At 37.3% G+C, this 24,318-nt stretch overlaps 1 long non-coding RNA gene across 1 annotated transcript; it reads right to left on the reverse strand.

The window, feature by feature from the left end:
* Nucleotides 1–2,544: 2,544 nt before the first annotated feature.
* LOC121260550 lies at nucleotides 2,545–24,318 on the reverse strand. Its single transcript, XR_005939741.1, has 4 exons — nucleotides 24,308–24,318; nucleotides 16,329–16,344; nucleotides 16,286–16,293; nucleotides 2,545–2,700 (listed from the first exon to the last, which is right to left on the reverse strand). It is a non-coding gene; the product is annotated as an uncharacterized LOC121260550 (long non-coding RNA).

A 24,318-nucleotide genomic window follows, 5' to 3' on the forward strand; every position in this document is an offset into this window, starting at 1 on the left:
TCCTTTTTCATTTCATACTTGTTCATTTAATATACTTGTGAGCTCAGTAGATGTTCATATGACATAACTTTGAGCTCGAGGCTTTTCTTGACTTTTAATAGATAAATGGATACCTCATGACTCTCCTATGCACCATGTGTTCCCCTCTAGTTACCACATCAACCATTGGCCACTTTGACTAAGATGACTACGTCTTACTTTTTAATCTTTCATATTATGGCAGTTCACTTCGCCTTCACCGTGGTGGACCTACTAGCTTTTGGTGCGATCCCACTCCGATATCCTTTTCCTTTAAGAACCGTTCAAGATCTGTCGACCGTACTTCGTCGACCCAGGGGTTACCACTCCATTTTAAACACACTTGAGTGGATAGATGAATTCCACTAGAACATTTCCTCATGCTAGCCATTGGGGTCGTGATAAAAGCTTTAAAAATACTCTTTTTTTTTTTTTTAAAAGATCTTCACAATCCCAAGGCATGTGACATGACAATGACGCTAAGAACTTTCATCTGACACATGCAATGCCTAATACTTCGTCATAACCATATGAAATTCAAACATGCAATTCCAATACATTTCGCGTTACGGCTTGAAAATATTAGAAAATGCAAACATGTTCCTTTATAAAATTCTAAGACATTGAATATCAATCGAGAATCAAACATTCGATATTTACCATGTAGGGGCCAAAACATACAATCCCTAGTACATCCAAGAATCGGTCTTAGCTCATTAAACTTTAATCACCAAATGATCATACCTCATTCATAGTAATAGTCGAGACCTTTAAGTTTGAAAACATGCATTCCTATCAATTTTCATGAACTTAGAATCTTCTAATGTGTTAAGTAAAACTTGTAACAGTAAATAATAATGGGTGACCGAAACACTCTAGTGATTGTAGGCAAGCAATTTGTTGAACTTAATCCCATGTAAGATTCGGTCAAGTAGCAAGCATTCATATACAAGTCAAACATTATGCAATCCAAACCCTAAGATGGCTTCTTATTCCACTTTCATAACATGAATAAATTCCATAGGCCATTGTATTCATACATTAGATGGTCATGCTAAGAAGAGATTATGTCACATGGAAGAATCATTGATATCACAAACATTCACATAAAACTAAGCAACCAACAAGTTCACATAACATATACACAAAATATCCAAGTACAAGTTAGAAGTTTACTTACAACATCACAACCTTAATATCCATAAGCTACTTGTCTCCAAACCATAAGCAAAAGAATAATTACAGTCATCCGAACTTTTGATAAAAACGAACACATTACTTAAGAATGTGGGTAAATGCCCCAATCCTCAGTTTTTAGGTAGTGTCGGATCTCCATTCTCATAACCACCACCAAACTCTTCCTATGCATTAAAATTTACAATTCCGACGGAACCATTGTGTCACTACCACAGTGAGATTTTGAAAAATCTCGATAAGTGAAATCGAGACTAACACTAAAAAATGCATGCCAATGGAAATGAAAAATATGCAAGTGAAAAATACAATGAATGATAGTAATTAGAATTTCTTAGTTAACCTAAATTAAGCTTAAGCAAATTACAGTCAATTTCATCTATAAAGTTGCCGCATAACAAAACTCAAGTATTCAATAGAAGTTCCCATGCAAGTTATTATTCACCCATAAATTTCGTTTTTCAAAACTTTCATTTTATTAAAGTGTGCACTATGGTCTCCCCCAAATGGACCATCCACACACCCTGTCTCTCTTCACCACACCACAAGTAATGACTGTGCATATGACTTCGTTATGACTGATGCCTAGTCTCATGCCTCATCCTTGACCTCGACCTCTGCCATTAGAGAGGCAAGGCCTTCAACCCAAGAACGTTACAATCTAGCGTGAGCCCATTGTTGCTTAGGGACAACCCAAGGGATGTCATTCAGCTTTATGCGCTCCTGAGTGACCAGAAGAGCTCTACGAGATAAGCTTGGGGTCATGATATGTACATACCCACATAAAGCCATTTAACTCATAATCCAACAATATCACAAAATCCAGTTTGCATGCACAATTCATAGCTTGATAGTAAGAAATTCAGCAAGCAATTATAAAATATAAAACATGCCAATGATAAAACCACTCAACAAATAATTATATGATAAAGAACATTGCACAGGGGGAAATTTCCAGCAAGCAATCACAAGCTATAATTCAGGGCAAGAGAGGGAATTTAATAGAACGATACATAGACAAGTAAATCCCTTATGAATTCCAAGGTACTTCTTTACTGTAATTTTCATTTTATTAATGATTAAATTAATGATTAAGGGGATTTATCATTCAAAGGGACGTAGACTACTCAAGAATTTTACAAGAATTTTACATTTCATTTTTTTTTTATTTTAGGTCGTAATTTATAGTTGAATAAAGAATTCAGAAAAAAAAATATAAACTCAATCTAAAAAAAGAAAAAAAAAAGAATGAATTAATGAAATGTTGCTCGGTCTTAATTTGAAACTTGAGTAAAGAGTAGATCTTTTCTTTTTTTTGGGGGGGGGGGGGGGTTAAAGGGAGAAATGCACTGGAGTACCGATGTATACCATGCACCGGAATTTACATACAGTAATGTGCATCTCTTACCAAAAACAAGTCATTTATGGATATTATCAGGAGGTTCGCGTCGCTCTAGTGTAGTCCCTTTTTCGCTTCAAAAGGATCAACTATCATTAAGAATTTCATCTTTGGACCAAAAACAGGCAAGGGGTGGAATACAAAACTCCATAAAGTCTAAGTGTAATTTATTAATTCCATTCCATTTGTATCTGTTCTGCTTGTTGCAAATTCCAATTTGAGTATACAACTCTAACACACGTTCACAAGCTATAAACCAGTGCAAAAGTGGAGAATTCCAACACCCCTTTACGACTGAAAGACAATATGAATGAGGGTAAAATCTCCACAACATAACTTGACAACATCAATAGTTAAAACAAGAGATACACAACTCTATTTTCATTAAATAGAAAACTAACACAATGATTTTACAACTTCCCACAAGGTGCACAACCACAGAAAAAATCACGACCTCCCTTTGCAAGGCACATGGCCACATAGAACACCAACTTAGAAAATCACCACTTTCTACACAGGGCACATGTCTACAAAGAACACCATCATAGAAAATCACACCTTCCATTCATAAGGCACACAGCCACACAAAACACCATTACAGAAAATCACAACTTCCCTCCATAAGGCACATGACCACACAAAATATCAACAACAAGTCCATCTTTCAATACTACTCACAAATCTAACAACACCATTTTTAACCATAGTCAGTGAGCCATTTACATAGAAAGGAGAATCTATGGATGATCCCCAACGTCTCGAGCTCCACAATGTGCTTCCCGTGGCTGTTCCCATCAGCTAAAGGTGCAGCGGTCTCTTGGGTGGTGGTGGTGGTGTCTCGGGTAGAAAGAGAAAAAGTGTGTGTGTGTGTGTGTGTGTGGCAAAGACATAGATAGATAGAGAGAGAGAGAGAGAGAGAGAGAGAGAGGAGAAATTGAGAATGTGACACAGAGAGTTAGAGAGGCGAAACTAAGAGGGAAGGGGGAGGTGGCTGGCTGGCAGCAGAGAGGGAAGGGAGAGAAAGTGACAGACAAAAGAGGGGCGAAAGTTGGCTGGTGAGGTGTGTGATGTCGCCAGATGGAAGAGGCACGATTGGGAGTTTCTGAATCCAAAAAGGGTTTGGATTCGAGGTTGAGAGAGTGAGTTGGACAGTGACGGGCCCAGATTTTGACTCTAAAATGTCAGGACATGCAATACAAGGTTATTTGCCCTCCTTCATGATAGATAAAGTTACAATACACCTGGCATGCATATAATAATATGCAATACATGCAGTTGATAAGTTTTTTTGTTTGAGCAATATTAAGCACCAGAAGTTATATATCCCAAAAACATAAACGCCATAAAATCTACAAAACATTCGTTCAAAACTTACAGTGCAAGAGACAACGCTCATTAAGTTCATGCAAAGACTAATATAATATACTAGGCTAGTCCTTCGAGTTGCTCACGCAACTTGGCCAAGGAAGCCAAAATATTATTGATAAAATGGAGCATCGAAGTGATGAGCTTTGCGTCATGCATAATCAACCTCTTCCAACCAACCCTCTATTGCATCTCCTGATCCTGGCACATGATCTACCACTCCGTAGAGAATGGTCGTTGGGACTACGAACTGAGATTTGATTTTAAATCTCATCAAATTAACAAATAACTTTTAACTAACAGTGTACATATGCATACATGACAGTAAAAATATGAATGTTAACGTGAACATGTGTGAACATGATGTGACTTGGTAATTCACATGACATGACCTCAACTGACATGGATTGCAACTGGACATGAAATAACATGACGTGAACTGAAACTAAACTAAATTTGAAACTAAACATGACGTGAATTGAAACTGAACTCACCTTGAAACTGAACATAAACTTGGAATCTTGTTCCCATAATAACATACACAATGGGTATTTGCACATCACACAATGGGTATTTGCACACACTGTGAGCACATAATGTAAGCATCCGATAACAGGTATCTACACCCGCACGAGTGTGTATAAGATCAAATTAAAACGTGGTGTGACACCAATAGCATTGGTGCATGACTTCGCTCTAGTGACCAGTTACTTTGGCCCCATTTGAAGTATGTTGATGGTAGTTTGTCAACCTATAAAATTTCACACCAGTTTAGACACTTCAACGTGAACAATGGAGTTCCATTAGGATATTGCCCATCCTAACAATTGGGCTTGTGATAAACATAAAAGATTCAATAGACTCGATAAATTGCTTTTCATGACCAACTCTATACTCGTAACATTATGTGGCATGAAATCAAATGATACATGACGTGGCATGACATGATGTGTGAGCATGACTAACAACATGACATAACATGGCATGCAAGAGTTAAACATGGCATGGGATAATATGACATGTAGCAACTAATTTTGTACTTGAAAATAAAAAATGGCATGATGTATTATAACATGTAACAGCTAATTTCGTGCTTGAAGATATATAAAACCTAACCAACAAGAATGATGGTTTCTTACTCACATACACATATAGATACTCCAAAAGTAAGTTAGAGACTAACTTGCGTATACATAAACATATACTTGAAATAATCATAGCATGGCATAATATGACGTTTATAATAAGCATAATAAACATGGATGATGGTTTCTTACCACCATACATACACAAGTATCCTAAAAGTAAGTTAAAAGCTAACTTACAATGATTGTAAGGGGACATCTCTAAAGGTTAGAAACTCCTCACTAGCATACATAGAAATATAAAATCATTAACTCAAATTAAAATTACCATTTTACCACTCTACTTATAGAGAAATGACTATTTTACCCTTAACTTTAGGATTTCATATCCTAACTCTAAAACTCACCAAAATTTACATTCCTCAAGAAAAGTTTGTCCTATATTTAAATATCTAATTAGAAAAATTTAAAACAAAACATAGTTACAAGAACCAAGCATAAGCCAAAACACACTAAGGCTAAAATCCTTGATTTTTGTTGCAATTCTTTCAAACTCCAACTTTTATGCTAAAACCAAATCATACAACATACATAATCATGTCCTAATATTATGCTAGGACATTAACAAAACACAATATGATGCCCCCAGACCCCACTTGAGATTGAACGAAGACTGAAGCGAGACATGTAACTCAAGGCTACATACCCCTTGTTCATGACAATTAACATGTAATGCGCCTAACATGTTTAGAAACGTGTTTAGAGTCTTCCAAAATACAAAATGAGGGTTGTAAACCACAATAGGTAGGCGGTCACACCTCCCCAAATACGTTTCTTTGTTTGACAAGCTATAACCACCAATGGGGATACCTTGATAGGTTCTCCTATGTTGCAAATCCTATCGATGGTGGGTGGTTCTAATAGTACTTCCCATTTCCAACAATCAATCTTAGCATAGTGCCTAAATAGCCAGTCCATTCCTAGAATTATGTCAAATTCCATTTGATGGAAGACGATTAGGTCGAACTTCAGCACCAAACCTGCAACTTCTATTGGGCAGTCCTTAACTATACGCGTACGATCGACTATGTTTCCATCCAGAATAGTTATTAGAACCTTTTGAGCCAAAGGCACCGCAACCAGATCACATAGTTGTACAAAATTAGTAGATATAAAAGACTATGATGCTCAAACTAAATATGAACTTAACGTGAATTGAAACCTGAATTGAGCGCGAACTTAAAACATGAACTAAACATGTACTTGAAACATGAATTGAATGTGTACTTGAGCTTGAAATTTATTCTTGTCACATGGAGTTACCATGATGTTCTTGTCTCATGGGGTTACCATAATGATATTCTTGTCTCATGGAGTTACCATAATGATAGAGTAATATTTTTTCATGGGATTACCATAATAGAGTAATCTTGTCTCATGGGGTTACCATAATAGAGTAATCTTCTTCATTAAATGTGATAACTAAAAGTGACCATGTTGGTGCTACACGGGTCCCCTTGAGCCATGTGTTCCTATCGATTACCTTCTCACAACACGGGTATCCGCACCAATTGTGAATGCATTAAGATACGTGCAAGTTCACAAGTATTTGCACTTGCAATGGATACACGTATTGTACTTGCCAATTCACAGGTTTCTACACCCGCTATATACACACGTACTATACGTATCTCGTGTCAAGTATCTACACCCACCTAGTACGTATAAAAATGAAATTGAAATGTGGGTGGCACTATCGGTGTTAGTGTCTGCTACGCTCGGTTACTAGTTAATTAGGCACATTCGCAACTTGTTGACCTTACTTTGTCAACCTAGAGAATTTTACAGTAATTTAAACACTAAAGCATGAATAAGAGAGTTTCACTAGAATATTACCCCATCCTAGCACATAGGTTCATGATAGACGTAAACAAACTTGATATAACTTGAAAGGTTGTTCCTAAGATATACAAACTATACTGGAGATGAAACGTGATATGAAATGAAAGGACAGAAGCCCTAATGTAATTAACATGACATAAACATGAGACGGAAGACATGACATACAATGGGACAGAAAACATTTTGTAACATGTAACAGATAATATTTCATAGCATGGCATAACATGTAGCAGACAATATTTGGTAACATGACATAATATATGACGTACAATATTTCATTATATGGCATAACATGTGACAGACAATATTACATAACATGACATACATGTAACATATTGCATTACGTAACAAGATATATTTGTAATAAATAGAAATATGTGATAAAATAAATTGTGCAATAGATAATCATGAAGTGATATGTCATAGTATGACATATATGATAACATACATACATAGACTGTAGTTTCATTACCCGTCACACATATGCAGTAATTTGATAGTAAGTTAAGAGCTAACTTAAAGTGATCGTCGCGCTTTACGAGCTAAAGCATCAAATATGAGAAACTATAAGTAGGAGTTCTAAATGTTAGAAACTTAATCACTAACAAATTAGAAATATGAAGAAATGCTAACTTAGAGTAAAATTACCATTTTACTTTCTACATGTGGGAAAATGATCATTTTACCCCTAACTCTAAAAATACCAAAATTTACATTACCCATGTAAATTTTGTCCGAAACTCAAATATCAATTTAGAAAAATTTAAAACCAAACACAACTATGCGAAACATGCTAGAGTCGAAACTTTCAAAGGCCATTTCTCTTTATTTTTGTTGTAATTTTATCCAACTCCAAAACTCATGTTCAAATCGAAATATTGCAGCAAAGATCCTAATATCCTAAGTTTAAAAACATGTTTAAAACATCCAACAAGATTATACATCACATAATCACCAAACTCTTTAGTAAAAAGATCCAAACTTTTTAACTAAAATACAACTCTTGAATCTTAAGGTTTGACCTATTTCAAAACATTTCGAAGGGCTCCAAAAATCCAAATTCTTATAATAAGATTATAACACAAACCTAAGAACTAACATGCTTTTAATTAACACATAAAAGTCACCACAAATTACAAAACATCACTTGAAGTACACAACTCCATACTTAGTCCAAAAACAGAATTTCTTTCCCAACTAGCTTTGATCAAACACTCGATCTAAGGTATTCTATGGTGAGATCTTCAAACCAAAACATCACATGGTTTAAAAATGTTTCCTAAAGTATATCCAAGCATTAAAATTAAAATCACATGGCTAAAAATAACTCAAAACATGGATCTAACTAAAAACATCAAACTTTTGACCCAACCGTATAATCTCTTGTATAAAAATTCAATTCTTTGAAACCAATGTGAAAGCTGCAAAATAACATCCTAACATGTAGATAAAAGGCTTAGGATCATCAAATAAAAATATCAAACTCATTGGAGTAAGATTAAACCACAGAAGACATAAACTTTCTTAAAACATAAGCTGTTTTTCCATTTCCAATTTCTAGATCTGAGAAAATCATTCATCAAAATCTTTATTCATGCAACTAATCTCCCCTACACACAGAATTGACCATGGGCTAGACAACCTCATTATTGTTCCCTTGTGCAAAGAAAAAGAAAAAGAGATGATGTTGTATATCATTGAAAAGAAAAAGGGATGTTGTTGCAAATTATTGTTCCCTTATACAAAGAAAAATGGATGTTGTTGCAAAAAACAAAAAAAAAAAAAAAAGAAAAAAAGGGGGGGGGGAACAAGTATCTTGATATTGATACAGGTAATCAAACAGAAGAACCCAGGTTCTAGCAGCATTAGGTTTGACTTTCTGCATCTTGGAAGAGCTTCCCAAACACTTATGGTTTCTTATATAGCCCAACCCCTCTAACACTTTTCGGTTGAAATTTCTTGATTGAGCAAGGACCTTGTTAACACGCATGTCTTTGTTACTTGTGGTACTTTATTTTTATTACCTGTGTGTTTCATGAGGATATGATGTTCTTTTACATTTGATATGATTTTCAAGCTTAAAAATTGACTTCATTAATACTTGAATCACACTGAAATTTTTAAGTAGAGATTGAAATTTTGGTCCTCCGCTCGAGCGAAAAGTGTTTTAAAAACCCCCGCGTCACTTTCTTTTTCCCCAGCCCGTTTCTCTTCTCTGCGCCATTTCGTCTCCCCTCTTAGTGCGACCTCTCCCATTTGGTCTCCGTGTGCATTTCACTTGATTTCTCTCAAGAAATCCATTCTTAATTACGGTAAGTCTCTCATCCTTACTTCTTCTAAATCATTTTAGGTTTTTTGTTTTCCATTTCTGAAATACATGTTTATGTCATACATTTCCATAAACATGTATTTCGGAAATTAGGGATTTTGTTTTGGATTTCAAAATGGAGAATTAGTTTTGGGGTGTTTGTTGATTGTTATTTGGGTGTAGAGAATGATTCTCTCACTCTTGTATTGAGGAGGTTCATGGAACTCCCAATGAGTTTTTCATTTGGTTTTTGCTTGGATGCACTCCAAGTGCTCGATGAAATACCTCAATGATGTTTGGCTTCTCATTTTCATCATGCATTGGCATTGCATTGTTCTCTTGTTCATTCCATGTCTATCTTAGTGTTGGGACAGTGTTTGACATTGAGGATTGGGACCTCCATTGGGTTTAAAACCCAACATTGGCTTAGTTGCACTTGAAGTGCTAAAAAATGCCAAATGGGTTGTTAAATTGTGTTTGTGGGCATGTGCATTGTGCATTTTAAAATGGTTTTTGATAGCATTCATGCCTTGGTTTTGAAATGGTTTTTTTTTATAACCTAATTTTGGCAAAGTATACATTGGTTTGAATCATACATTGGGCATTTTAGACATGCATTGGACATTTCACATTTCCTTTAGCCTTGTCTAACGGTTACTAATTATGTCCATAGCCAAAAGTCATGTCTCGACGTGTTCGTCTAAGCCAAAATCCTCATGCCCCCGCTCAAGCACATTTCCAAGATGCTCGTGCAAGAGAACTTTATGCTCAGAACTTTTCTAACCGTTCTCCTAATGTCGAGCGGGAAGTCACCCTCTGTGAGCTTATTAAGACTATTATCTCACATATTTTTGAGTCTCGCCAGTGGCTGGCTTTGACCACTGGTCATCCCCCTCCTTCTGTGGAGTTGGTTAAGGAGTTTTACTCCAACATTCATGCCATCTCTGATGATGGCTCTTTTGATGTTAGTCTCCAGAACATTGTCTTTCGGGTGACTCCGGGCATGTTAGCGGACTTGCTAAATGCCCCGCGTGTGGCAAATCCTATGTATCCCTATACACAGACTTCTCTTCCTAGTCCGTCAGTCATTGTTGAGTGTCTAATTGGTCCATTTTCTAGTTGGAATGAGAAGTCACCCCTTCAAAAGGTACGTTTTCCACCTGATTTTCTCATTCTCAGTAGGATAGTCCTTACAAATCTCTATCCTACTGGTCATCAGAGTGATGTGGGTCCTGACCGCGCCACTCTTTTGTATGCACTGATCAACGATGTCTCCATGGACCTGGGGAGTCAACTGTTCCGGGTTATGCTTGAGGCTTTTAATTCTCCTAAAACACAGATTGGTTTGCCTTTCGCTTGCCTCATCACTAGGTTAGCCCTTTCTCAGTCTGTTGCGCTTCTTCCACGTGAGCCTAGAGTCCTTCTTAAAGCTCCTATTGGTCATAGGACCATGCAACTGAGTCGTGCTCACATTACCCCTCAACCTCCCGATGTTGAGCATCCTCCACCACCCTCTTCTCAGCCATCGAGCTCTTGGCCTTAGAGCTCACAGCCACATAGCTCGGTACCATCCACATCAGCGCCTGGTTTGACCGAGCCCAGCCTTCAGTAGGTCGTTGAGTACCTTGCCCATCTTGAAGCCCAGTTTGATGCACGGTTTGATAGCGTTGATGCTAAAGTTAACAGCCTGCAGTAGCTTGTGACTCAACGCTTCAACGATATAGAGAAGCGCCTTGATGATGATGGTGGTAGTCAGAGTGATGGTGATACATGAGACCCTTGGCTTGTCGTGACAAAAAGGGGGAGTAATACATATTCAGGGGGAGTGGTATAGATGTAGGGGGAGCAGCTTTTGTGTTTGTTAGTAACACATTTTTTTTTTGGGAGCAGCTTTCGTTTTTAATTACTTGCTGTTATTGTTTGTCTATTAAACTCAATGTCTGATTAATTTCTTAATGAAAAGTTTTTTTTGAAAACTGTGCAACTGACATTGTTTATGCTTATGAGATTATTTATTTCATATTTTTGGTGGTTCGTTTAACCGTTTGCTAAGTGTTTGCAGAAATTTCTCAACATGTTCAAGATTTTGTCTAAAACTTGGGAATCCTGTTTGGGGTGTGTCAGGATTAGGTCCTATGTATAGGTTAGAGGTTTTGTCACAGAAATGTGAAAGTGGGAGATTGTTGAGGGAAAAATTAGTTGATTGGCATATTCTTGTGAAAACCTGTGTAAAATTGAGTTTTAACAAGTGTTTAAGGAGTGTGATATGAAAAAGATTGAAGTGAGCTCAACATGGCTCAACTGGCGCTCGAGCGGAACCCATACAGAGTGGTTCGCTCGATGTGCACTCGACGTGGCACTCGAGCGGAACCCATCCAGAGTGGTTCGCTCGAGGTGCGCTCGACGTGGCGCTCGAGCAGAACCCATCCAGAGTGGTTCGCTCGAGGTGCGCTTGACATGGCACTCGAGCATAACCCATCCAGAGTGGTTCGCTCGATGTAAGCTCGACTTGGCGCTAGAGCATAACTCATCCAGAGAGGTTCGCTCAATGTGCGCTCGATATCTTGCTCGAGCGGTTTCAAAAGACAACGTGCGCTCGACCTTCTCTCAACACCTCGCTCGAGCCAATGTTCAAGACAACCTAAAATTCATGATTTTGAGTGCCGTGTCTTGCTGGGACTATAAATAGAACAGGTTATTTCTGTTCTTTTGTGTGGAGAAACAGAGCAAAAACCCTAGTTGCTTCAAAAGCCATAGAGAGAAGCTTTTCTACATTGTTGAATCTCTCTTGGACAAACACATCTCCACCACATCACACTCAAGATCAAATCTTCTTCAAAGTCTATTGAAGTGGACATTTTAATTGGCCGGAAGGTTTCCGAAGCTGCTGTTGATGTAGAGATCGAGAGGTTCTCGTGGGATGCTATAGAAAGGTCGGAGTTCCGACACTACATGCGTGTAGAGATCGAGTGGGTCACTCGTGATGTTGCAAGCCAAGTTTAGGAACTACAAAGGTTTTGTGAGTGTCTCTAAATTGGTTGTAATAAACTTTTTCTATAGTGGATTTTAGGTGGTGGCTTACACCCAGAGTGGTTTTAGATTTTGAAGACGTTCTTCAAATGAGTTTCCACTTCGTGGCCAAATATCTGTGTTGATTATTTGTATGTCATCTTTTAATTGCTTCTTGTCTTTAAATTTTATTAGATCAGAAAATTTGAACTGCACCTATTCACCCCCCTCTAGGTATTGTATGGGATAGAACTACTACTTTTTCACCAAGGTTTAAAGGCGTGGTTAATGATGTTATAACATAAATTTAAGGAATTAATAGCATGTGGAAGTGATTAATCAAGTGATTAAATACAATACTAGAAATCAGATCAATTAGGGTTTGGCTTAGGTGGCTTGATCTCACACATTGATTCCTTCACAATCCATCTCATGGTTCTTCATGGTGACAAGTGTCTAATACTATTTAGCAAGTGTGGTTATGATCTTGCCAAGTGTCCAAATAAAACTTGTCTAACCTAATTTGGGCATTCCACACAGTGATTCTGAAAACACTACATTCGGTTTTACTATTGAGATTACTACTTACTCTGGGAAAGTGTAAAATAAACTTTATATTGAAAAATCCTAAATATACATATTAAACTAACTATGAAATCCAGTTATCAAAACTCACCTCAAAGTGCCTTGAAATAATCAAAATGCATTTTCGAATAAGCGTTTCGTTTTGAAAATTGAAAATGAGATTAATGCACCATAAAAACTTGAATAATCAATTGAGTCTAATGGTGCAGACCATATCGCATTCTAACACTTCTAACTATTTCAAATAAATAAAATCTTGCTTTTGGCACTATAGTGAGTTGTAACATTGACTATGCTGACAAATTAAAACCTACGCGAATGGTTAATTTGTGAAAGCTTATGGAGTTTTCATGAGATTCTGAAAGCCTAAAGAAACTCTACCATTGAATTTATAGCTGCCTATTACATTTACGATTTTGATGACAATGTGCTTTATTATATTCAACAATATACCATGTCAGTAGACCCCGACTCCCCCCCCCCCCCCCCACATCCACTAGCGACTATATGTCTAGTGATGGACAGTAGGCTTGGTAATCAACATCTTCTCTTTTGTTTGATACCAGCTATTTTTAGTAGTACATCTGCAAATTTCGAGGACAAAATCTTTTTTTAGGAGGGGAGAATGTAACAACCCACCAAATATTCAATAGATGAATTTCTTTAGTGTTTAGGACTGTCGTGTAACCCGGAAAAGTCTCACAAATCAAACAATCACGTAAGTTTTAATCTACCAGCATAGTCAGTTTATTACCCACTTTGGTGTGAAAAACACGATTTTATTTATTTATGGTGCTTAGGAGTGTGAGAATGATAAAGGGTTTGTGCCATTGGTCTTAGATGAATATCTAAGATTTTATGGCACAATAAAACAATTTTCATTTTTCAGACAACAGTTGTTTGAAAACGTGTTTCGATTTATCAATCATTTAGGAGCCAAAATCGGCACAACGAATTAAACTCCTAGTTTTGTAAAAAAACTTATGATTTTATGGTGCAAAATTACTTTTACCATTTTCAGAGTGGATAGTAACAATAGTGTTACCACTCAATCTAGTCATTTTATCATGCCACCTAAGCCAAATACTATTTCATCCAACCATTTATTTTTGTGTCAAACCAAATAGCGTTTCAACTAAAGTGATACCACAAATATTTGGGATCCAATTGAAACCCAAAAACCTTGGTGAAAACTGAAACCCTAAAGGATTTTTCCAACACCAAACCCTAAGTGTTGGCCGATTTTAGCTTAGTATTTAATCATTTGATTAAATGACTTCCACATGCTATTAACCATTCAAATTCTTGTCATTATATCTTATTTATTTTTTTATACCTTGTAATTTCATTGGGCCAATAAAAATTGGATTTGGGCTAGAAAACTGAAACCTTGAACCAAACCCTATCTTGTGCAACTTTTCGTGGAGATTTGATTAGTAATTAGTTTGTTTAAGCATGCAAAGGTCATACTCGGCGATAATCTAGAAATCTAGATAGTGTATGATTCCTTGATATTTTTTATGAAGTTCTTGGCAAAATCTTTGTCCAATCTTTTTATGGTTTAGAGTTAAAATATTAACATGCAAGTTGGATTCAAATTCATATTAAGAGTGTTTACTATGAGTTTTGCAGGATATGAGAAAGTTGGAAACTAAAGGTATAAAAAGAGTTTCTGTTTTGAGTAAGTGTTAACCTTTTGTTATGGCCGCATGATCTTATGGTCTTGATATTCATATATAGGTGAGTAAATTTACATGAGGAATGTAAATTTAAATTTAGGTGAGTTTGGAGTTACGATCCAAAATCCTCAAATTAGGGACAAAATGGTCATTTCCCACATTGAGAGGAGTAGGATGGTAATTTTCCCATAAGTTAGTAATTTTATGTATCTAAGTTTGTTAATGTGGAGTTTCTAACTTTTAGAAATATCTCCTTTCATTTCACATTAGTTCATGCTAATTTACATCACAATCCAATCACTATAAGATGGCCTCTAACTTTCTTTCAGGATATTTGTGTATATATGGTGGTAAGAAACCATGATTCATGTTGGTTAGAAATATATATATATATATACACACACACATGTAAATTCAAGCCATGCCATATTTTCCTTTCAAATATATAATTCATCAGTCACACATCATTCCATGTTTCCTTTTCAAGTATATAATTCATCTGGTACACATCATGTCATGTTTCATTTTCAAGTACATAATTATCTCTTACACGTTATATCATATCATGCTATGTTTAATTGTTACACGCCATGTTATGCCATGTTGTTAATCATACTTAGATGTCATTTCATGTCATTTGTCATTTTACTTCACGCCACATCATGATCCCAAGTTCTAGGATGTAGTATTATCCTAGTGGAATTCATTTGCTCATACTAGAGTGCTTAAGCTAGTGTAATATTCCCTGGGTTGACAAGGTAAAGATCAACAGGCTTCGAATCAGACCTAAATAACTAATTTTCGAAGTAAAGTCAGGCATCAACGTCGGTGGTACCAACCATAGTTCAGTTTCATGCTATACGCACTCATGCAGATGCAAATACCTATCACGGGTTGTGTAAATTACGTACTCACATCAGGGAAGATACTCGTTGTGTAATGCGTATGTTAAAGTACTCATAGTTGGTGCAGATATCTGTAATATGATGCAATATCGGTAGGAGCACACTACTCAAGGGGACATGTGTAGCATCCACATTTCACTTTTAATTAACCAGTTTAAGTGTTAAACAAGATTCCAGGTTCATGTTCAATTAGCGTCATGTTTATTTCACGTTCAGTTGAGTTTATGTCAGTTATAGTTCATGTCATGTTATTTGCCAAGTCATGTCACTCTCACTCATGTATTTCTTCTGTCTTGCATGCATTTGTACACTACTAGTTAAGTTGGTTTTTAACATGCTGAGATTTGGGAACCCTGGAATGGTAGATGATGACTTGCATAATTTAGTATATTTTATCACTTCTTAACATTAAACTTTAGTCTAATTTTATTTATTTTTATTGATTTTAGGCTTCATTGTCATCATTTAAATTTATTTTAAATTTGAAGAAAATGAAGGCTCAATTTTACAAGCCTATCGTCTAAGAACTCTCTCATTTAAATGAAGAATGCTATTTGAATATAGGAGCTACTTAATAAAAGAAAAGAAAGAAAAGAAGGAGAGTGGAAGAATAAAAAAGGAAAAGAAAAAGGAAGCAGATTTTTTTTTTTTGCTTTTTGCACATTTGACGAGAGAGGATTTTTCTTTTGGGTCTTGGACGTTGCGGCTAAGGCTGGGGCGACAAGAATTTTTTTACTGTTCATTTTCTTCTATTTCTCTCAAAAAAATTATGATGAATTTGTTTATGTTGAATTTAATTTTTAGCATGAACCAAATTTTCTTTATTCTACGAAAACGATATAATCTAGTTCCGAACTATGCTTGATTTTCTATGTTAACTGAAATTAATTATCTTCTATGTTTGTCTGAGTTATTCTGAGCTTATTACTTCTAATTACTGACCATTAATTAGATGATTTTAATCTTGTAATTTGCTGTCGAAAGAGGGAATTATAGGATAGATCTTGAATATTTCGACATAGGTAAATATAGATATCGAAAGACTTGTATAAACCTATGTAGTATTAAAATCATTGATCTTATTGCTTTATTGCTGTATTAATTTGATACTCTTGTGTAAAATGATGAACAAGAATAATTTTCAATTAACTATCGAAAGAGGCTTTTGGATGTTTGTGGAGATTTGCTAACAATAATAGATAAGACAATTCAATTAGTTAGATGAGTAAAACATAGTGAGGGGTTATGTGAAATCGATTTCCTAGAAGTTTCCTTCCTCATTAATTTGATCTTCGTACAATATCTTTATTTTCCTTTGAGTATTTTCTTTGAATTAATTTTATTTTAAATTGAAATTACAAAAATATTAGTGACTTTTCTAAATAAAGTCGAGATTAGTATAATTTCGGTATTTGTCAAAAGTAAGTTACTAATTCTTGAGGATGATACTCTTCTCATCACTTGACTATAAAACTACGATACTGTGCACTTGAAGTTTTACACCGATCAGTAGACGATGTATTAGGATTTGGAGAACCCACGCATGAGAGATTGGACGAGGTCACACTAACTAGGGGCATCACATCACACTAACTAACAAAATCCCATGATGCCAAACTATTTTTTAGCACACACATCAACCAAACAACTCATTGGTTCCAAACAAACTTACTCTTAATTTATCAAACAAACAGCTTCTTGACATGTCTAACAACCAAATAGCCCACTCTTGTTCCCAACATGTCAAGCAAAACAACCCACACATCCATACATTCCTCAACTTCGCTTAACCAATCAACACTCACACACATCAGGCAAACAACCCAAAATTCCAAGTGAAACCAAATTATTCTCAACATGTCAATAACCGGATAGCCCCCAAGCTGACACATTAAACACACAACAGCTTATTACGTACACTTATTCATCAACCCACAACATCAAAATCAAATGAGCCTCCACATACCAACCCACCAAGAATTTGCACAGTCTACAAATTCTACCATACAACTAAAGACCAACTCATCTCTAATGGACACAAATCATGTCATGAATTTAACACTTGAAAGTGAGAATAACACTCGAGAACAATACCTAATTTTGTTTAGTTGATAAGACGAAATCGTTGGTGAGAAGGCGTTTTCCAAGACTAATTTAATTGCCCAAAAACGACAATGTTTTCTTCAAACAGGCTGACTCTTTATTGCCCTAGTCCTAAGGGTTATAGGACAACCTTTTTGGATAACACAAAAATTCTTAGAGGGCAGCTCTGTTGTACGCAGAAGCCCACACTCTATCTAAAATGTCGCATCTGGAATGGGTCATTAGGGAAAAGGCTATGGCTTTTCAGGCCATATCTTCTAAACCCGAGCAAGTAACCAGGTGAGGAATGAGGAGCCAAAGAAAAGGTGCCATTCATATGAAGTCGAGAAGAAAAGTACCGAAAGGAGAGAAACAAGCCTAAGGCAACCAACATTTTAGGACAAGACCCAAGCAGATGTACTAGCTTTCCGAATAACATGAAAATTCTCAAAAGGTACAATTACCATACGCAGAAGCCCACACTATATTAGAAAGGTCACATTTGGAATGGGTTTGTCGGGAAAATGCTATGGCTCTTCAGGACATATGTTTTGAACACAAGCAAGTAACTAGATGAGGAATGAGAAGCTAAAGAAGCTCTTGGTTCTAGAAAATGTGTCATTCGTATAAAGCTGAGAAGGCTGGTATCGAAAGGATAAAAAAATGAGCCTAAGGCAACCAACATTCAAGGACAAGATCCATATGGATGTACGACCTTTCCAGGGTAGCTTTGTTGTACGCAGAAGCCCACTTTCCATATGAAATGTCAGATCTAGAGTGGGCTTACAGGGAAAAGGTTACGGCTCTACAGGCCATATTTTTTGAACCCAGAGGTGTGGTCTAATGCTACGTGGAAGGCCCATATTCGAACACATCAATAGTCAGAAAAGATCATCCCTATAAATGGCATAAGGTAAAAGCCAAAATCTCACTTTTGAGATACTAATTGTGGATCTTCTTTGAATGTAGAATCTTCAAAGAAAGCAAGTGACTTCAACAGTAGGAAGGGAAGACAAGAGGAAGAGCAACACTAGGTTTGCCATAGCATTTCTATAATTGTGAGGTATGTTTGCTTCTAAGATTAAGAAAGTGGGATAAATGTAATGGGTATGTCATGGGATTTCCATTGTATGTTCTATAACCTTTCCTCTTTCTGATCATGAATGAATAAATATTTTCCTTCATTATATTTAGAATATTTTTACATTGCTTTTGAATATATTTACTTCATAATTTTCTGATCTTGTAGTTTGAATGGCTCAGATTTACAATGTGGAGATTTCAAGTGTGAGGATGTGTGAGTCCTACCGTGTGTCGATCATCATGATCGAGTAGAGGTTCCCCAGACCATTTATATGACACGCTGCGACAAATGTCATATGGCAAGGAGAATGCCTCTTGATGATTGGGGTGGAGAGTTGTCATATTGGCCTCAATTGATAGACATGAATGAAAATACACTAGGCATATCATGTATGCTATCTTTGAGTTGGTTGACAGAACTGATGTGTTCCCCAGTGCAACATGTATATCTTTGTGTGAGATTGGATGATTTGAAATATCTTTGTATGACATAGGATGATTTGAAATATCTCTACGTGAGATGATTTGACATCTCTGTGTTAGATTGGACGATGGTAGCTTGGAAACTATTATTGTAGGCAAATTCCACCAAAGGTAGGTGACTTTCCCAATCACCACTTAGCTCCATAACACATGCTCACAGCATATATTCCAGAGTCTGAATTGTACGTTCCGTCTGTCCATCCATCTGAGGACGATAAGCACTGCTAAAGTTCAGACGAGTGTCTAACATCTTTGCAAACTCTCCCAAAATCGTGAGGTAAAACGGGTATCTCGGTTCAACACTATCATCTTGGGTACTCTGTGCAACCGAACAATTTCCTTAACATAAAGTCGAGATAGTTTCTCAATAGAATCTGTGTTAGCTATGGGTAGAAAAAGTGCGCTCTTAGTCAACCGATCAACTATAACCCATATCGAGTTCTTTCCTGAAGACGTCCTTGGCAAACCAATTACAAAGTCCATAGACACATAATCCCATTTCCACTCTGGGATACGTAATGACTATAACTCACCTGCTGGTCTCAGATGTTCGGCTTTCACCATTTGGCAAATGGAGCATTTTGCCGCAAACTCTGCTACGTCCTTCTTGATTCTATCCCACCAAAACTACCCTTTTAAATCTCGATACGTGTTAGTACTACCAGGGTGCACTGTGTAAGGGGTGTAATGAACCTCCCTTAGTAACTTTTCCTTAAGTTCAGTGAGGTTAGGAATTACTTTCCTCTCCTTATAAAAGAGCATCTCATTCCTTTCAATAGAGAAATGTTGCTGCCCTTCTGATTTCAAAATTTTCTATCGAAACTTCACTAATTTCTCATCTTTATGCTATCCTTCCAGGATTTCTTATTCAGTCACAGATATGAACTCTTGCACTACTACATACTTGACATCTCGCGATGGATCTCTAATCATTAGCCTCCTTAATCTTGCTAAAACCGATGGTAAGTCTGTCTGAGCCTTGTGACTAAGTGCATCAGCTACAATGTTAGCCTTGCCAGGGTGATATTTAATCTCACACTGATAATCACTAATGGTCTCCACCCATCTTCGTTGCCTCATGTTTAAGTTCTTCTGACTAAACAAATACTTTAGACTTTTGTGATCCATGTACACTTCGCATTTCTCTCCATACAAATTGTGCCTCCAAATTTTTAGTGCAAAAACTACCGCTGCTAATTCCAAGTCGTGGGTAGGATAATTTCGTTCATGGTCCTTGAGTTGTCACGAACTATAAGCAACAACTCTTCCTTCTTGTATTAGAACGCATCCCAATCCCATCTTAGAGGAGTCACTGTAGACTACATAAGGCTAATGAGGTTCTGGTAATGCCAATACTGGGGCCGAAGTCAACCTCTTATTCAATTCCTAGAAACTCCTCTCGCACTGGTCAGTCCATATATATCTAGCATTCTTTCTTGTCAATGCTATTAAAGAACTAAAAAGTTTGGAAAATCCTTCCACAAACCTTCGGTAATATCTTGCCAAATAGAGGAAACTACGTACTTCATGGGCATTAGTTGCCCTTTACCATTCTATTACAGCATCAATCTTAGTAAGATCCACTGCCACTCATTTGGTAGAAATCACATGTCCCAAAAATTTCACTTCATGAAGCCAGAACTCGCATTTAATAAGTTTGGCATACAACTGATGTTCTTGCAATGTTTCCAATACAATCCTCAAGTGCTTCTTATGCTCTTCCTCATCATGAGAGTAAATCAATGTCGTCTAAGAATACCACTACGAAGCTATCTAAATATTGTCGAAAAATCTGATTCATCAGTTCCATAAATGTGGCAGGGGCATTCGTTAGCCCAAAAGTCATGACTAGAAACTCGAAGTGTCCATAACGAGTTTGGAAAGCAGTCTTAGAGACATCTTGCTCCCTAATTCTAAGTTGATAATATTCGGATCGTAGGTCAATCTTTGAAAAAATTGCAGCTCCTTGCAATTGATCCAATACATCGTCTATCCTTGGCAAGGGATATTTATTCTTAACAGTCACTTTATTCAAATCCCTATAATTGATGCACATTCGAAGAGTCTCATCCTTCTTCTTAACGAACAAGACCGATGCTCCCCATAGCGATGAGTTAGGCTGAATAAAACCCTTTGCTAGAAGCTCTTCAATCTGCACTTTAAGCTCTTTTAATTCCACTGAGGCCATCCGATAGGGTGCCTTATGCACTGGAGCTGTGGCCGATTCAATCTGAATTACAAATTCCATCTCTCGCTCTGGAGTTAATCCAGGTAGTTCATTGGCGAAAACCTTAGGAAAATCCTCAATCAAAGGGATTCCTTGGATTCCTTCCGGTCCTTCCTTTGCATCCCTTATCATTACTAGATAGACTTCATCCTCGTTCACCAAACTCTTCTTAACTTTTTTGGTCGTTACCACAAACAGATCAAACCAAACAAATTCATCAATATACCAAATCCTTTCATGTGCAAGTAAGTTGAACACTACCTCCCGTCTTTGACTGTCTGTCTGGGCATAATGCCTAGACAACTAGTCCATTCCTAAGATTAGATCGAATTTCATCTTGTGAAAAACAATCAAATCTGCAGTCAAGACCAAGTTTGCGATTTCCAACGGACAATTCACAACTATACTCATACAACCGATTACCTTCCCGTCAGGAATAGCCACTAAAACCTTCGGAGGCATTGGCTCAGCCTTGAGCTCACATCGTCGTACGCATCTATTTGAAATGATAGATCTTGATGCATCTATTTCCTGAGGCCCTTTGACATTTTCCACTATGCCACTTCCTGCATTGGCGACAAGGTGGTGGATTAATGGGTGCTGCCTTCCCAACTACCATGTCCTTTCCTTTGCTTGGGGTTATCAGGGCCTTTTGTTTCCCCGTATTACTTCCTGACAAGTAAGGAAATCCCCTTTTCCTATCTGCTTGTGCCTATGCGATTAGTCTTCATTGCTCTGCCTCTACTATCGAAGCCACATTAATTAATTCTTGGAAATTTCCTATCTGCAGACATGTTACTTGGTTTTAGATGCGAGGTTGCAAGCCGTCCTGGAACTTCCTTGCTTGCATCATCTCAGTACTAATCAGATGAGGTGTGAACCTCCCCATTTCCATAAAACGAATGGCGTACTGATGGATCGTCATATTTCCTTGAGTTAAGCTTGCAAATTTCAAAGCCTTATGCAACTTAGTCATCTCTGGAAAAGAAACGGTTGTCAAAATCCGTCTTGAATCATTCCCAAGTGAGTGCAATTAGACTTCCCAGTTCTTGGGCCAAAAGTTATTGTTTAGTTTGCCACCAACTTCCAGCTTATCCCTGAAGCATATGTCTCGTGTTCTGGACCTTCTATTCCTCAGTACATCCACTAATTTCGAAAGTCCTTTCTAAATCCATAAGCCACTTGTTGGCCTTCAAAGGTCCTTCCGTTCCAACGAAATTCGGGTGTCGATACACCATAAACTTCCCGTAGGTACATCCCTGTTCTCCTCTAGGTAGTACTTGTTTGGCATTATGTCCTTGTTCAACCTAAGTACGCACCACTTCAGTCATCTGGCAAATAGCTTCAGCTATAGCCTGTCCCTTTCCATTGGAGGATTCCAGGATTCTTGATCCCTGCCTCTCGGAGATGTATTCTCATGCCAATTTTGGACCATAATTCGCTTCTTACTAAAAATGCACAAAACTAGCGTGAGTCAGCCCTTCCTTAAGGAGAATAACCTTTCTTCCCTTAAGTTGGTGATATTACAGCGTAACTCCTTCTTCCTCTGTATTCAAGCCTAAAGCTATAAGATCCAAGCCTAAGACTACAGATCTCAAGCCAGTTAAAGGTACCATGCATTCCTAGGATAACGTGTGGGTTTACCCAGAGACGTAATTGCTCTAATACCATACTCTGTGACGCCCCCAGCCTCCGGTTGGGATTGGACGATGACTGAGATGCCGGGACATGTAACACAAGGCTACACACCCATCGTACATGACAGATAATATGCTATGCACCTAAGTACACTAGCAGTATGCAATAACGATGCATCGAAAAACTTAATAAAAGTTGGGTAGCTAAGCAATACGATAAGCAATTGCAAAGCACATGGTACCATAAACTAATATCATAACCCAAAACATTGTCCCAAAACATAAGCATAGGCCTTAAAGGCAAAATATCCCAAAAGCATGAAGCATAATTTTAAAGTTTTCAAAACACGAGATTCCCACAAAAGAAACATAAGTCCACAAAAGATGGCCATAAATGTTGTTGCCTTCTCTCTCTCTCTCTCTCTTTTCCACAAAAGACTCTCGTACTCTTCAAAAAGACTCGGGCTTCACGCGCTTCTCTAAAGCCTTATCCTTATCTCGATTGTGACACCGCTTGAACTTGGCGATGAATTCTAGTATACCCGTGATTTCTCAATCAATGGCCTCGAGGCGCTCCCAGATGGAGGACTCAGGCCGATTCATGGTCATTTTAGGCACAATCCTCTCCAAAGGAGGAGGTGCCCTTCTCTTCCTCTTGGTCATCGTCACCTCTTACTAAACTTGTTACAACTTCAACCATTCCGGTTGGGGAATGGTAGTGGAAACTAGCACAATGAGATTTCGAGAAATCTCAGCAAGTAATCACTCAGCATACCATAGTTAAAACAAGCATACAAAACGTATATCATGTTATGCGTGCATGGACATGTACTTGACTTATACACTTAACCATTTACAAAAGACTTGTAACAGAGACTTAAACTTTTCATAAAAACTTCTTAACTTTTCTTATTCACGTAATCTTATTCAAAACTTGCCTTATCAGAACTTATCACAAGATTTTCATCGAGTGATCCTTATCATATGAACTCTTATACTTGTTCAAAGGGTGGACACAACACGGCTACCCTCCTTGGACCGCGTGTTCTTGCTAGTTACCGCACCATCAACGATCTGTACACCATGATGAATACGTCATAAATAGAGAATCATATTAACTTGACCTTACTTCATCGGGTTACATGCCATATGCACCCACTAGCATTAGGAGCTTCCTCGCTCCGGCATTCTTTAAAAAGAATCCATTCAAGGCTTGTCGACTATTCTTCATTGATTCAGGGATTACCACTCCATTCTTAAGCACTTCAAAGTGGACAAAGGAGTTCCACTAGGACATTCTCCCACCCTAACACTTGGGGTCATGATAAAACATTTTCTTTGAAGACTCTTTTGAAAA

Source organism: Juglans microcarpa x Juglans regia, chromosome 4D (assembly GCF_004785595.1).
Source record: "Juglans microcarpa x Juglans regia isolate MS1-56 chromosome 4D, Jm3101_v1.0, whole genome shotgun sequence".
NCBI lineage: Eukaryota > Viridiplantae > Streptophyta > Magnoliopsida > Fagales > Juglandaceae > Juglans > Juglans microcarpa x Juglans regia.